Source organism: Moschus berezovskii, chromosome 25 (assembly GCF_049115385.1).
Source record: "Moschus berezovskii isolate FMDL1 chromosome 25, NW_MosBer_1.0, whole genome shotgun sequence".
NCBI classification, from domain to species: Eukaryota; Metazoa; Chordata; class Mammalia; order Artiodactyla; family Moschidae; genus Moschus; species Moschus berezovskii.
In genome coordinates, this window is record NC_142484.1 from 30432578 (window position 1) to 30449247 (window position 16670).

At 43.0% G+C, this 16670-nt stretch overlaps 1 protein-coding gene across 5 annotated transcripts in view; it reads right to left on the reverse strand.

Moving 5' to 3' along the window:
* PAK1 (p21 (RAC1) activated kinase 1) overlaps window positions 1–16202 on the reverse strand; it is a 182271-nt gene extending 166069 nt beyond the window's left edge. For 2 of the 5 annotated variants that reach the window (XM_055416055.2, XM_055416052.2), the window contains exon 1: window positions 15675–16149. The gene's annotated coding sequence lies outside the window, so the exon portion shown is untranslated. Of the gene's footprint in view, window positions 1–11458; window positions 11520–15539; window positions 15556–15674; window positions 16150–16185 lie in introns of those variants that run through there. The other 3 variants (XM_055416053.2, XM_055416056.2, XM_055416057.2) reach the window with 3 other exon arrangements.
* Window positions 16203–16670: the final 468 nt, after the last annotated feature.

Below are 16670 nucleotides of genomic sequence, written 5' to 3' on the forward strand. Positions count from 1 at the left end.
TTAATAGGTATTTTGTAGATAAAGTAAACATCTACATTCAGCTGACTTTAAATAAAGGAGATTATTCTTCATAATATGGGTGGGCTTCACCCAATCAACTGAAAGGCCTTAAGAGCAGAACTGGGGTTTCCATGCTAAGGAATTCTACTAGTTCTGTTTCTCTGGTAGAACACTGACCAACACAATGGTTTTAGGCAAATTATGAAATATCATCTTAAATTTTATAATGGATACTAAGAAGTAATATGAGGGAAATGTTTACTATAAGTCAAGAAAAAAAGGCAAACAACAAATGTAGGTTTATATTGTGATTACAATTATGTAAGTAATTATGTTTACATACAAGAAAAAAGAAAACAAAAGGGTTCATTTATTTCACTGATATAATTGTGTCTGAATTTTAAATTTATTAAGTGTTACAAAAATTGGTTAAACAGAGCTCTGTTATTTTTAATTGATGAAAGTAATGTATATGTTAAGCCTTATTAGAATTATTTGGCACTATAAGAAATTGATACAAAACCACTGCCTGGGATAACACTAAAATAGAAAAAAAAGAATATTCTGGAAAGCAAATACATCTAAAAGGGCCTGAATACAATACCATTTGTCAGTAACATAATTCCTTAACTCAAATAAAAGGAAGAAAGACTCAGAATGGCAAAGTAGCTGGAGATCCCCTTAAGAATTTTCCACATCCTTACTGAGCATCAGGGCATACATTCAACTTTGACTCAGGTCAAAGGTGTTTGTACTGGGCAGCTAAATATTTAACATAGTGAGGTTTCCTCTCTCCTGGCCTCTCCCAATACCAGACAATGAAAGGATTCTTGCATATTTGATAAACTTAAATAAAGAAGTCATATGCACCTCAGTTTGAATGCTGGCTCCACTCTTACTCATTCAGTCAAAAACATTTACAGAATAGCTACTATAAATTAGGAACTGTGTCTACAACAGACAGCAAAAAAAAAAAAAGATACTTTTTATTTTAAGGAAATAGGTTCAGTTCAGTTCAGTTCAGTCGCTCAGTCGTGTCCGACTCTCCGCGACCCCATGAATCACAGCACGCCAGGCCTCCCTGTCCATCACCAACTCCCGGAGTTCACTCAAACTCATGTCCATCGAGTCGGTGATGCCATCCAGCCATCTCATTCTCCGTCGTCCCCTTCTCCTCCCGCCCCCAACCTTTCCCAGCATCAGAGTCTTTTCCAGTGAGTCAACTCGTCGCATGAGGTGGCCAAAGTATTGCAGTTTCAGCTTTAGCATCAGTCCCTCCAATGAACATCCAGGATTGATCTCCTCTAGAATGGACTGGTTGGATCTCCTTGCAGTATAAGGGACTCTCAAGAGTCTTCTCCAACACCACAGTTCAAAAGCATCGATTCTTCGGCGATCAGCCTTCTTCACAGTCCAACTCTCACATCCATACATGACCACGGGAAAAACCATTGCCTTGACTAGACGGACCTTGGTTGGCAAAGTAATGTCTCTGCTTTTTAATATACTATCAAGGTTGGTCATAACTTTCCTTCCAAGGAGCAAGCGTCTTTTAATTTCATGGCTGCAATCAGGATCTGCAGTGATTTTGGAGCCCAAAAAAACGAAGTCTGACACTGTTTCCACTGTTTTTCCATCTATTTCCCATGAAGTGATGGGACCAGATGCCATGATCTTTGTTTTCTGAATGTTGAGCTTCAAGCCAACCTTTTCACTCTCCTCTTTCACTTTCATCAAGAGGCTTTTGAGTTCCTCTTCACTTTCTGCCATAAGGGTAGTGTCATCTGCATATCTGAGGTTATTGATATTTCTCCCGGCAATCTTGATTCCAGCTTGTGCTTCTTCCAGCCCAGCGTTCCTCATGATGTACTCTGCATATAAGTTAAATAAGCAAGGTGACAATATACAACCTTGACGTACACCTTTTCCTATTTGGAACCAGTCTGTTGTTCCATGTCCAGTTCTAACAGTTGCTTCCTGACCTGCATACAGGTTTCTCAAGAGACAGGTCAGGTGGTCTGGGATTCCCATCTCTTTCAGAATGTTCCACAGTTTATTGTGATCGACACAGTCAAAGGCTTTGGCATAGTCAATAAAGCAGAAATAGATGTTTTTCTGAAACTCTCTTGCTTTCTCCATGATCCAGCGGATGTTGGCAATTTGATCTCTGGTGCCTCTGCCTTTTCTAAAACCTGCTTGAACATCTGGGAGTTCACGGTTTATATACTGCTGAAGCCTGGCTTGGAGAATTTTGAGCATGACTTTACTAGCGTGTGAGATGAGTGCAATTGTGCGGTAGTTTGAGCATTCTTTGGCATTGCCTTTCTTTGGGATTGGAATGAAGACTGACCTCTTCCAGTCCTGTGGCCACTGCTGAGTTTTCCAAATCTGCTGGCATATTGAGTGCAGCACTTTCACAGCATCATCTTTCAAGACTTGAAATAGCTCAACTGGAATTCCATCACCTCCACTAGCTTTGTTCGTAGTGATGCTTTCTAAGGCCCACTTGACTTCACATTCCAAGATGTCTGGCTCTAGGTCAGTGATCACGTTATCGTGACTATCTTGGTCGTGAAGATCTTTTTTGTACAGTTCTTCTGTGTATTCCTGCCACCTCTTTTTAATATCTTCTGCTTCTGTTAGGTCCATACCATTTCTGTCCTTTATCGAGCCCATCTTTGCATGAAATGTTCCCTTGGAATCTCTAATTTTCTTGAAGAGATCTCTTGTTTTTCCTATTCTGTTGTTTTCCTCTATTTCTTTGCATTGATCACTGAGGAAGGCTTTCTTATCTCTCCTTGCTATTCTTTGGAACTCTGCATTTAGATGCTTGTATCTTTCCTTTTCTCCTTTGCTTTTCGCCTCTCTTCTTTTCACAGCTATTTGTAAGGCCTCCTCAGACAGCCATTTCGCTCTTTTGCATTTCTTTTCCATGGGGATGGTCTTGGTCCCTGTCTCCTGTACAATGTCACGAACCTCCGTCCAGAGTTCATCAGGCACTCTATCAATCAGATCTAGTCCCTTAAATCTATTTCTCACTTCCACTGTATAATCATAAGGGATTTGATTGAGGTCATATCTGAATGGTCTAGTGGTTTTCCCTACTTTCTTCAATTTAAGTCTGAACTTCGCAATAAGGAGTTCGTGATCTGAGCCACAGTCAGCTCCTGGTCTTGTTTTCGCTAACTGTATACAGCTTCTCCATCTTTGGCTGCAAAGAATATAATCAATCTGATTTCGGTGTTGACCATCTGGTGATGTCCATGTGTAGAGTCTTCTCTTGTGTTGTTGGAAGAGGGTGTTTGCTATGACCAGTGCGTTCTCTTGACAAAACTCTATTAGCCTTTGCCCTGCTTCATTCAAATAGGTACTATGTTAGAATTCTTTCCCTTCAGAAAAATTATTCTGTGGACAGTAGGGTCTAGTAGACAGATATTAATCAAATAATGCCACAGAGTAACACATAAGAGTATGAATGCTTCCCATGTAGTTCAGTGGTAAAGAATCCTCCTGCCAATGCAGGAGACACAGGAGGCATGGCTTCCATCCCTGGGTTGGGAAGATCCCCTGGAGTAGGAAATGGCAACCTACTCAGGTATTCTTGCCTGGAAAATTCCATGGACAGAGGAGCCTATCGGGCTACAGTCCATGGGGTTGCAAAGAGTTGGACACAACTGAGCAACTAAGCACACATGCACAAACCTAAATATATACTAATTGTCTCTAGGTCACTTAGGAAACTTGGACTTTCAAAAGTCTATCATAATGAAATTTTACCCTTTGCTCACCCACTTTCTTGTTTTGTTTTCAGTTACTTTGCAGATTACATATAGATAACGTCTTGAACTGACCAGAAAAATCTACCCAGATACCAAATAAAAATCTCAGAATCTGGACTGGCCAGATAACTCCAGATGGGAAAATAATTTTAAATATAAGAAATTGTTATAAAATAATAATTTTTCTTCAAAAAGTTATAGGGGGAACGAAGAGTCCTCCCAACTATACCAAGTCCCTTTCTACCCATGCCATAGCATGGAAATTAAAATTTTGCTCTGCTAGCCCATGAAGCGGAGAAGGCAATGGCACGCCACTCCAGTACTCTTACCTGGAAAATCCCATGGGCGGAGGAGCCTGGTAGGCTGCAATCCATGGGGTCGCTAAGAGTCGGACACAACTGAGTGACTTCACTTTCACTTTTCACTTTCATGCATTGGAGAAGGAAATGGCAACCCACTCCAGAGAATCCCAGGGACGGGGGAGCCTGGTGGGCTGCCATCTATGGGGTCCCAAAGAGTCGGACATGACTGAAGCAACTTAGCAGCAGCAGCAGCAGCCCATGGAGAATTGTTTCCACAGTGAAACACTATTACTGATAGACTATGGGGATCAGGGACTATTTTACTAAGTAGTAAAAGTGAGGGCGGGGAAAAGGAGGAGAGAAGGTCAAAACAAACAACAAACAAAATATAAAAAAAAAAAACACTAGTCATAAAATAATTGAACTAAGAAGCTGACATCAAATTTAATACATCTATATCACAGCTAAGGAAAACTGAGGCTCAGGGTGGTTAAGTGACTTGCCATAGTTCAGTTCAGTTCAGTCGCTCAGTCGTGTCCGACTCTCCGCAACCCCATGAATCACAGCACGCCAGGCCTCCCTGTCCATCACCAACTCCCGGAGTTCACTCAAACTCATGTCCATTGAGTCGGTGATGCCATCCAGCCATCTCATTCTCTGTCGTCCCCTTCTCCTCCCGCCCCCAACCTTTCCTAGCATCAGAGTCTTTTCCAGTGAGTCAACTCGTCGCATGAGGTGGCCAAACTACTGGAGTTTCAGCTTTAGCATCAGTCCTTCCAATGAACACCCAGCATTGATCTCCTTTAGAATGGACTGGTTGGATCTCCTTACAGTACAAGGGACCCTCAACAGTCTTCTCCAACACCACAGTTCCGTTCCGTTCCATCGCTCAGTCGTGTCCGACTCTTTGCGACCCTGTGGACTGTAGCCTACCAGGCTTCTCCGTCCATGGGATTCTCCAGGCAAGAATACTGGAGTGGGTTACCGTTTCCTTCTCCAGGGGATCTTCCCGACCCAGGGATCGAACCCGGGTTACACAGTAATAATTATAAACATGTCTTCAAATGCCAACTTGATCTCCCTGCTTCTAAATTTCCTCATCTGTAAAATGAATATAGAACAGTATCACTCTTATAGGATTATTCTGAGGAGTAAATGAAAAATCAAATGTACTTAGCACTATCCCCAGTAAAAGGTCAGTTATAACAAGGCTGAGGGTGATGATTTGTTCCTGATGTCATTTATCTTCAATATACAATGAGATTGGGGATAGAAGGTGGCTGAGAAATAGGGAGTTCACCATCCCAAACTCACTTTTTAAAAAGATCAGAAGGGAGTAAATGAAATGCTACCTATTATTGGTTATCTTTGTACAATAAACTCTGGCATTTGTTGTTGTCTTTGTTTTACCTTTTATTCTTCTGTATTCTTCATATTTTCTGCAAGAATCATGTATTACTTTCATAATAAATGAAACATAAATGTATTTTAAAAACAAGGGGATCTGAGTAAAGATAATCAAATTGGAAGAGTAACTATATGATACTATTTTAGCTTCCTGGACCCTGGTTACCAACTCCTGGTGGAAAAACTATATATATCTTTTTAAATGATAAAGGAAAATCCCAGAAAATACCCACAGAATCTTAAGAGCTAAAAGCACTTTAATAGGTCACTTAATCCAAACTCCCAACTAATAGCCAACATGAGTCAAGCACTTCACAGCTTATGAATTGCTACACATTTATCTATGGAGCTCACGTGATCGCCCATAAAAGTATAAGACAGCTAGTCTTATTGGAAAAAGTGTATTGGAAAAAACATGCGCTCGAGTCAGAAGGACCAGTCCTCAAACCAAACCAAAGCCTCAGGTATTTCAACTAACCTCTGTTTTCACTTCTATAAAATGGACATGAAATAATACCGCGACTGAACTGAACTGAAAGCTAACCCAGGGAGCTGTTGAAAGAATAAAATGAGATTACATTACTGAAAGTACTTTGTACACTATCCAAAAGGTCGTTCATCATCTGGGCCTTGCCTTCCTGTCCTTTCTTACCACTCCCCACTTCGCACCCCATCCTTTAAATGTACTACATTACTCAGGATTCCCCAAATTATGCTCTCAAGCCTTCTAATCTTCATACTGCTTTCTTTCAGGAAGGTTCTCCTTTCCCTTCTCTTTCTACCCTTCCCCCGCTGCCTTGGTTAACCCCTGCATATCTCTCAAAATCCAATTTAGGTTCCACTTCCATTGAGAAAGCTTGCCAAGCCATCCCTATTTCAGGTGAAGTAGATGCCTTCCTCTGTCTTCACATACCACCAGTATACATATCCATGTGTCATTTTTTTCTCAATATAGTACAATTGTCGACAGACATGTTTGGTTCTCTACTATAAATTTAAAGGTAGGCATCAGGTTACAATCTGTTTCTTCAGAGCCCGTCACAATGCCGGATGCATAATACGTGTTTAGAAAATAAATGGACTTTAAATGACAACTGGAGAAGGAAATGGCAACCCACTCCAGTATTCTTTCCTAGAGAATCCTGTGGACAGAGGAGCACAGAGTCAGACACAACTGAAGCAACTTAGCAGCAGCAGCAGAAGACAATTAAAACAGTTTTTATACAGTAAGTACAAAAGACATTTACGCAAAATATTATAAGGCAATACTTTTCAAACTTGGCTGCATATCAGCTCAGTTCAGTTCAGTCACTCAGTCGTGTCCGACTCTGCGACCCTATGAATCACAGCACGCCAGCCCTCCCTGTCCATCACCAACTCCCAGAATTCATTCAAACTCATGTCCATAGACTCAGCGATGCCATCCAGCCATCTACATTCTCTGTCGTCCCATTCTCCTCCCGCCCCCAACCTTTCCCAGCATCAGAGTCTTTTCAAGTGAGTCAACTCATCGCATGAGGTGGCCAAAGTATTGCACTTTCAGCCTTAGCATCAGTCCTTCCAATGAACACCCAGGAGTGATCTCCTTTAGAATGGACTGGTTGTATCTCCTTGCAGTCCAAGGGACTCGCAAGAGTCTTCTCCAACACCACAGTTCAAAAGCATCAATTCTTCAGCGATCAGCTTTCTTCACAGTCCAACTCTCACATCCATACATGACCACGGGAAAAACCATTGCCTTGACTAGACGGACCTTGGTTGGCAAAGTAATGTCTCTGCTTTTTAATATACTATCAAGGTTGGTCATAACTTTCCTTCCAAGGAGTAAGCGTCTTTTAATTTCATGGCTGCAATCAGCATCTGCAGTGATTTTGGAGCCCAAAAAAATAAAGTCTGACACTGTGTCCACTGTTTTTCCATCTATTTCCCATGAAGTGATGGGACCAGATGCCATGATCTTTGTTTTCTGAATGTTGAGCTTCAAGCCAACCTTTTCACTCTCCTCTTTCACTTTCATCAAGAGGCTTTTGAGTTCCTCTTCACTTTCTGCCATAAGGGTGGTGTCATCTGCATATCTGAGGTTATTGATATTTCTCCCAGCAATCTTGATTCCAGCTTGTGCTTCTTCCAGCCCAGCGTTCCTCATGATGTACTCTGCATATAAGTTAAATAAGCAAGGTGACAATATACAGCCTTGACGTACTCCTTTTCCTATTTGGAACCAGTCTGTTGTTCCATGTACAGTTCTGACTGTTGCTTCCTGACCTGCATACAGGTTTCTCAAGAGACAGGTCAGGTGGTCTGGTATTCCCATCTCTTTCAGAATGTTCCACAGTTTATTGTGATCCACACAGTCAAAGGCTTTGGCATAGTCAATGAAGCAGAAATAGATGCTCTTCTGGAACTCTCTTGCCTTCTCCATGATCCAGCGGATGTTGGCAATTTGATCTCTGGTGCCTCTGCCTTTTCTAAAACCTGCTTGAACATCTGGGAGTTCACGGTTTATATACTGCTGAAGCCTGGCTTGGAGAATTTTGAGCATGACTTTACTAGTGTGTGAGATGAGTGCAATTGTGCGGTAGTTTGAGCATTCTTTGGCATTGCCTTTCTTTGGGATTGGAATGAAGACTGACCTCTTCCAGTCCTGTGGCCACTGCTGAGTTTTCCAAATTTGCTGGCATATTGAGTGCAGCACTTTCACAGCATCATCTTTCAAGATTTGAAATAGCTCAACTGGAATTCCATCACCTCCACTAGCTTTGTTCGTAGTGATGCTCTCTAAGGCCCACTTGACTTCACATTCCAAGATGTCTGGCTCTAGGTCAGTGATCACATTATCGTGACTATCTTGGTTGTGAAGATCTTTTTTGTACAGTTCTTCTGTGTATTCTTGCCAGAATAAGAATCCCAGGAGACTCTGCTTAAGTAGACCTGAGATACAGTCCAGGTAAACTGTATTTTTTTTTTTCACACCTTCACAAGTAGTTCAAGCACACAGCCAAAACTAAAAACCACTGCTATACATAATAGACATAAATAGTAGTCACAAATTTACAACTGTACCTAACATCTATATAACTTAACATCTTAAAATTCATTTTCACATGTTATTCATTTAATCGTCACAACAACCCTGTAAGTTAGGTATTATTTTTATTTTCCAAATGAAGAAATAGAGGCCTAAATAAGTGTCCGAGTAGGTCTTTGTCTAACTTCAAATATAGTGCATTTCTTTCTACACCTATCTCCTTCCCTAGAAAAATTATAAATAATATTACCATAATATACAAAATACTATGAGACAAGAGTTAAGATGAGGAAGCCATCAATCCCTTTGTGCAAATCAGAGAGAGAGAGAATGAGAAAAGCTAAACCATGAAGATACAGGCAGGCAGACAAAGGTAGAGGCTTTGACACATATACTGTTATTTATCATCCCCAAAGATTCAAAAGGCAGATTCTATAAAGGAGAAGAATGCTCTTGCCAGCCTCAGTACTTACACAAAGTGAAAGGGAAAGGGACATTACAGAGGACTGGAAGTGGAAAAGTGGAAGAAGAAAGCCCCATAAACAAGAATGAAATTCCCAATGTTGCATGCAAATTACCACACACCATCTCCATGAATAAGAGCCAAAACATAATGGAGTTTTTTAAATTAAGACTTAGATCAATTTTAGAGAATTAATCAATACCAAATAAAATCGTATTTATGAGGGACCAATGAACCTCTGGTGTTTTTTTTTACTTATTACTACACTACTCCTAGAGAGGGAATAATCTAGAGGATCCTGACACACAGATTTCTCCCATCTCTAAGACTAGATGAGAGAGTAGAGGAAGTTATTTATAAGAGATAAAGCTTAACACTAAAGCAGAAAAATGTATTGCACTATGTTAATAAATTCACATTGGCAAAGGAAAAAAAATATTCAAGCACAAGTGACTCAGAATACAGATAAAGTCTGCTCTCTCAACTTCAATGAAAGTGTTATCCTATAAGTCGGCAATATGACCATATGGCAGAGTTTTATCAGCAATTATTTTTTTTGTGGTTCAAACCATGGACTTCAGTCAGGATTTTCTTAGTGAGAAGAGGTTAGAGAGTTTAGAGAGCAATCTAAAAGGACATTTCTAGTGCCCCAAAGTTTAGCCTCATAGAGTTTAAAAGGCTATTGCCTTTTATGATATAGTGGCAAAAATAAAGTAACACATTTAGATTTTTAAAACATAGTTTTAAATCAATATTTAGTCATTTCCTAATGATATGCCTTTGAGTAAGACAATATCCCTATGACACTAACTTAGAAAACAACTATCTGTCTCATAGATGGCTGTTGTGAAGCTGAATAAAAAGCACCAGGGAAGGATGTTATTCTTTTACCTAATCATGACAAATGTACATGCATGGAAATCGTTCTTCACCAGCCGTTCTATGCACAAAGAAAGCAGGTTAAATGAAGAAAAATTTTAACTTTCACAGCAATAAACTTACAAAACATTCCTAAAATCTGCCATACAGAAAAAATTAAAGCAGCTGGAATAATGAACATGACACATAATTGCTTATATCAGATAGATATGGACTGGAACTGAGGTCTGTCACTTTCAGCAAAACCTTGAACGAGATCCCTTCACCAGTCTAAGCCTAGCCTTCTTATCAATGGAATGGAGATACTAGCAATATCTTACATGTTCATTTTGAAGACTGGAAAAAATACCTCTCATGGTATCTGGTACAGTGTGGTCCGCAACCTTTTTTGGCACCAAGGACTGGTTTCATGGAAGACAATTTTTCCACAGAAGGGGGGTGCTCAGGATGATTCAAGTGCATTTCATTTATTATGGACTCTATTTCTATTATTATTACCTCAGCTCCACCTCAGATCATCAGACATTAGATCCCAGATGTGGACCCCTGGGTTGGGGACCCCTGCTAGTTGTTCAATAATGTAAACTGCTGTTAATAAGTTTACCACAACCTAACAACTACCTAACAAATTATACTTTTCAAAAGTGATTTTATATTCAATATTTTTTAGTTGCTTCATAAACCTGTAAGCCAGTCATAGCAACTGTTACTATCCTGATTTTACAGCTAGAATCAAAGGCACAGAGATAAAATAATTTGCATAAAGTCATGCAGTAATATCAAGATTAAATTAAGGTCTCCTGACTTTCTCTGGGTTTCATTAACCACCCACCCAAAATAATAACATTAGTCCTTAGGAATTAAAATGAAACAGCATATTCTTTTTGATAAACTTAAACTTTTCTCTTTATTATTAAAAAAAAAAAAAGTTTTTTCCCATACTTCCTAGTCATGATTTAGAAAAACAGAAAGGGGGGAAGGAAAATTCATTAAAACCAGCAACAATAGAATTGAGAAGTATCTCAAGTTAGCAACTGCTGATTCTACCTTGATTTTTGTTTTAGCTTTCCCCAATAAAGCCGCCAACCTCTTAGCTAAAAGATGTTTAAGGTCTGCTTATCAAAATGATGCTTGTTTGATCAACTTAAATTTAGAAAGACAGCTTTCTCCCATCTTTATGAGTATACATCACTTTATCCCTCCATCTAACTCCTTCATTTCCATACTTATTATATAATGTTGTAAATATCTTTAATTCCTTAAGGACTTGAACCACATCCTATGTATATCTGTCCCAGCATGGGACCCAGCACATGGTAGAGAAAGACTCAACAAGTGTTTATAAATAAAGAATCAATAAATGAAGCCAATCTCCCAGAGGGAAGTTAGAAAAAGAGAAAACTGGATATGGTATCTTAGGGCTAATAAGAAAGTGAAAGAAACAAAACACTTTCAAGAGCTTCACAAGGAAGAGAAACCTTTGTGTGGAGTCAAACAGGTCCTGGTATGGCTTTAAGTTATCACTAGAGAAAGACAAAAATCACAGGAGATCCGGAAGAGACAGTTTCAAGTTAAAAGGTTCAAAAGTTAGGGTGCTTACTTAAACTTGCAAAACTAAGTGCAATCCTGGCCTAGGATATTTCAGCTGCAGTTTTCAGATCCTGAGAAAAAAGAACAAAAGAAGAAAAAATCATGCAGATTCTGATGGAGAAAGACAAAAGTAAAAGGGGAAAAAAAGCTCAATCTATTGATAAAGTAAATCCCTCAAAATGTTGGAATCCACTTGGATTTGCATACTGGAGTGAGGTTCCTCTTCCTACTGAAAACTATTCTTGAATAAACCCCAATGTAGCAGCTGGCAGTAAATAGGGTTAAATCATTTTTATATTATTCATTCAACAAATATTTGAATGCCTGCTATATGCAGTCACTATTTTAGCCCCTGGGATTACAGAAGTAAATAAAACAAAATTCTCTGCTTTCAGGAAGCTTTCATTTAAGTGAGAAAAACAGATGATATGAAATGGAATGGAATAGAATAGGATGGAATGCAATGAAACTGAACAGAATGGAACAAAATGGAAGGAAATGGAATGGAATGTCAAGCACTTTGTGCTATGGAAGAAAAAGGAGGCAGGGAGAAAGGAAGCAGGGAGAGAGGTGGCAAGGTAATGGTCTTATTAAAGGCAGATCTTTTAACCCAGTGGTTCTCAAACTTTACCAAGTATCAGAATCACGTGGAGGATTGTTAAATATCTGGGGTCCCCAACCCTGTCTGTATGTCTGGAATGGGACAAATAATTTGCAAGTCCAACAAATTCTCAGATTCTATTGATGATCCTGGTGCAGGGACTACACTTGGAGCTAAAATTATTCTAACCCAAAGAATTAGGTAATCTCAAACTCAAGGGCCTTGATTTGCTTTCTTCATTCATATATTCATTTCAAACACTTATTCAGTGCCAGAAACTTTGCAAGGCACTAAGACTAGAGATCTTGCCCTCAAAAAATTCACAGGTTAATATTTGCAACAGTGTGATAAAGTCAAAAAAATTTGCAACAAAGCACTATAGAGATCTATGAGTGGTCTGTACATAAGCCCGAGAATGGAAAAGCAACTCATTATACAGAGGTAATAGGAAAAACTAAGGGACTGCTTCCCAGAAAGGGCTTCCCTGGTGGCTCAGATGGTAAAGAATCTGCCTGCAATTCAGGAAGACCTGGGTTGGATCCCTGGGTCAGGAAGATCCCTTGGAGAAGGAAATGGCAATCCACTTCAGAATTACAGCCTGAAGAATTCCATGGACTGAGCAGCCTCATGGGCTACAGTCCACAGGGTCGCAAAGAGTCAGACACAACTTAGTGACTAACACTTTCATTTTTCTCCCAGAAGTACAAGTGCTTCTCCATAGGCAGGTGCAGCATGGCATTTTAGGCAGAAAGAATAGCACATGCAAAAGCAGAGATGAAAAGAGGGTGGCAAGGAAGTTGTAGAAAGTAAGGCTGCAAAGGCAGGCAGTATTCTAATTTCTGAGAACTTATTTGTGTCAAAAGGTTTAAAATTTTATCTTTAGGCAATGACTAGTCAGGGGTGGGGATAGATGATTGGGTTTTGTTTTACAAAGATCTCTCTGGATATATAGTGCCTTCCTTTTAGAAATACTTGGACTACCTGATGTGAAGAGCCAACTCACTGGAAAAGACCTTGATGCTGAGAAAAATTGAAGGCAAAAAGAGAAGGGGACCGCAGAGGATGAGATGGTTAGATAGCACCACTGACTCAATGGACATGAATTTGAGCAAACTCCGGGATACAGGAAAGAACAGAGGAGCCTAGCCTAGCATTCTGGAGTCCATGGGAGTTGCAAAGAGGCAGACAGATTAGTGACTGAACAACAACCACCTTTTAAAAAGCAGTCCTTCCTCCAAATTTAACACAGGGCCTCATACCATGTGCTTAGTAAATGTACACTGAATTGAGTATACAGTCAAAAAAGCTCTTTGTCAAGTGCTATCTCACAGAAGAGAGGCAGGTCACTACCTTCTTTGCAGGACTCACTCTGACCAGGACAAGACTTGTAAAACAGGTCCAGCAGCCTCAATTATTGCACACTACTCCCTGTACAGCTGGAGTAGAGCCTAGGGAAGGCCTTCATTGTTTACAAGCCCACCTCACCCACTAGACTTTGAGCTCTTCGACAGACAGGGAATGCCTTAACAGATTCTGAATCCCCATAGCCCTAGCTGCTGCTGCTGCTAAGTCGCTTCAGTCGTGTCCAACTCTGTGCGACCCCATAGACGGCAGCCCACCAGGCTCCACTATCCCTGGGATTCTCCAGGCAAGAATACTAGAGTGGGTTGCCATTTCCTTCTCCAATGCATGAAAGTGAAAAGTGAAAGTGAAGTCGCTCAGTCATGTCTGACTCCTAGCGACCCCATGGACTGCAGCCTACCAGGCTCCTCCGCAGCCTACCAGGCTCCTCCGTCCCTGGGATTTTCCAGGCAAGAGTACTGGAGTGGGGTGCCATTGCCTTCTCCATAGCCCTAGCAGGAGACCTGAAACACAGTAGCTCTTCAGACTCCAGTAATGTTGGGTAAATGAATGACTGAATAAGCAAATTTACCAGACAGACCCATGAGCTAATTGGATAAGCTTCATGGAACGTTTCATGATTTATCATTCAAAAATCCCTTTTTTTTTTTGCCACTTTAATTGAAGGATAATTGCTCTACAGAATTTTGTGGTTTTCTCTCATACATCAACAAGAATCAGCCATAGGTACACCCATGCCCCCTCCCTCCTGGACCTCCCTCCATCTCCCTCCCCATCCCACCCTTCTAGATTGTCACAGAGCCCCTGTTTCAGTTCCCTGTTCCAGTTTCCCCTGTTCAGTTACAATACACATGGTATTGTAAATTTCCATGTTACTCTATCCATACATCTCACCCTCTCTTTTTTGAGAAGTAGAGTTTCTAGTTAAGGTGAGGTGGATTTCATATGCACCTGATTCAGGATTTTCCAAATAGGAACAACAACAAAATGTTAAGTTCAGTTCAGTTCAGTTCAGTCGCTCAGTCGTGTCCGACTCTCCGCGACCCCATGAATCACAGCACGCCAGGCCTCCCTGTCCATCACCAAATGTTAAGTGCTGTAGTATAAATTCTACCAAGCCTCTGAGGGACTCAGTGAAAAAGTTTTCCCCGAAAGGAGTATGGGGGTGGGTGCCAGCAAAGACTTCATGGGAGGTTTGGCCAGAGTGGGCAGGTGTGGGGGGGCGGGGGGTGCTTTAGTAAAGTCTTGAAAACTAAGTAGCACAAAAGCAAACAAGCAAACTCCTGGACCTTTAAAACTGGAAGCGACCTGCTCAAGGTCACACAGGAAGTAGGACAAGTCATAAGGTAAGACTAATGAGATATTTGTATACTGTCGACTCCTCTTTTCCCCTGACAAAGTTTAGACAGGGCACAAAGACACAGTAGGCAATATTAAAGGTTTTTCTAGGAACAACTCTTAAAGGTTAGACTAGTGACTTCAAATTTTTATTGGTAACCATACTACTAACCCTTCTCATCACCTTTCACAGTCCTGGGGGGAAAAGGTAAGACAGTTATCCAAAGGGCTGAATAAACAAAAAGCACTGTGCACTCAACACCCAAAACTTCTCAAGTATTCTTCCAAAACACTCCCAGCAATGTTTGCTGTGAAAATATTCAAGACAGTAAAGGCTATAATAATCACGTCTTTTGAAGTGGAATAAGAAACATAAAATAACTCCAAATCTCGTCTCCCCGTGTTTCAACACCACAGGTTAAGAGTATTCCCAGGGTGGGGGAGGGGCGGCATAAGTCAAGCACTGTCCACTCGTAGTTTTCAAGGAGTTCAACTCTATAGGTGAACCCCACTGCCAGGACAAAGGTGACTTTTCTCGTGCACAATGAACCTGTCGCCGCCTTGCTAGGTTCCCCTACGCGGTCCACAGTTAGGATCCGAGGACCACAAAGTTCAGGAGGCAGTCGCTCCCGGAGCCGGACCTGCGAGGTCTCCCCTCCGCTGACTTCCCCTGGGCGTCTGGGTCCCCAGGCGTCAGAGACCCGCGGCCGCGCGGGTAACTACACAGGGGGCCTTTGTTGGTCCGACAGAAACGGCCAGCCTCGCAAGAAACGCCCCCGCCTTCCCTCACCTGGCGCCCGCATCCGCCCGGCCGCGGCGGGGAATGAATGGGTCCCGGAACCCCCACCCAGCGCCTCCCCCACCCCGGCGCCGCAGGCCCGCAGCCCGCGGCGCCAGGGGTACCGGGCGGGAGGCCGGCTCTCACCGTCCGCGCTCGTTCGGCTCGACTCGGCTCCTCCTCCTTCTCCACCCCGGTGGCCGCGGCCGAGCCGCGGAGTGAGCGCGCTAGTGTGCGCGAGGGGCCGCTTCACTTTCTCCCGCCCGCCGCCGCCGCCGCCGCTCGCTCGCTCGGCGCCTCCCCGCCCGCTCGCGCCGGGGAGTCCCCTCAGGACAGGGCGAGGATGGGGCGGAGGGGGTCAGCGACCGTGGCTGCAGTCAGCGCGGCGGAGGGACCTGGGCGACGCGGCTGAGGGGGGCGGTTGCTCGGAGATGTGAGGAGCTCGGGTGGCCTCTGGGGGAGGAGGTGGAGAGACAGAGAGTTCTTTGAGGGGCTCTCGAGAGCGCGCGGCTCCGTGAAAGAGGGGGTAAGAAGTCCGAGAGAAAAAAGCGTCTGGGGCAGGACGGCAGAGTCGGTGAGGAAGGCGCTGCAGACGAGCAGAGGGGGAAAGGGGTGTGGGGGCGGAACCGTGAGGGGCCGTCTACGGTGCTGCCCACACCTTGGACTCCAGCTGCAGCGGCCGCGGAGCCGCCTCCCCCACCTCAGCCGAGCTATTGTGCGCAGCCGGCCGAGCGGACCGCCTCGCCCACCGGCCCCCGCCCCTCCCCCGTGAGGCACAGGCGCCGGCCGAGCTCCGGCCCGCCCCACCTCCCGCAGGTGGGAGGGGGCGGGGAGGGCAGGACGTCCCCACGTGAGCGAGGCCAACCCAGTCGTGGGGGCGGGGGCGGGCCAGCTCCTGGAATGACGTCATCGGCGCATGACGCCAGAGCCTGGGGAAGGCACCCCGCTGCCGCGTGACGTCATTGCGCTCGCGTCTCTCCTCTGACCGCGCAAGGTCTGCTGCTTCGGGCTCGTTCGAGGCGGAAGGCTTTGGGCCGGTTTCAGGGTTGTTAGTGGCACAGTCATGGTCGAAGAATACGGCTCACCTCCTAGTCTTATGGTCCTCTCCGTATCCGCTAACTCGGTGCCAAGCGCTGAATTTGG